This window comes from Vidua chalybeata, chromosome 5, assembly GCF_026979565.1.
Source record: "Vidua chalybeata isolate OUT-0048 chromosome 5, bVidCha1 merged haplotype, whole genome shotgun sequence".
NCBI classification, from domain to species: Eukaryota; Metazoa; Chordata; class Aves; order Passeriformes; family Viduidae; genus Vidua; species Vidua chalybeata.
Window position 1 is genome coordinate 28,901,345 of NC_071534.1, and position 225 is coordinate 28,901,569.

Genomic DNA, 225 nt, shown 5'->3' on the forward strand with positions numbered 1-225 from the left:
CTTCTAAAAGTCACTACGAAAATTCAGAAAATATTTGTAGATGCCAGAAGACCCCATTCTTAGCATAAGCTCTTATTGCTACTACCTATGTATGAGAATTACCTATATATTTCTGCAGATTTTTTAAAAGTTATACTGAATGTCTTTCAGGTAAAGGTGAGGAATTCATCATCAAGCCTGTGCTGAAACAAAGCAAGAGGCCAAAATCACCTGCTGCCAGCCAAG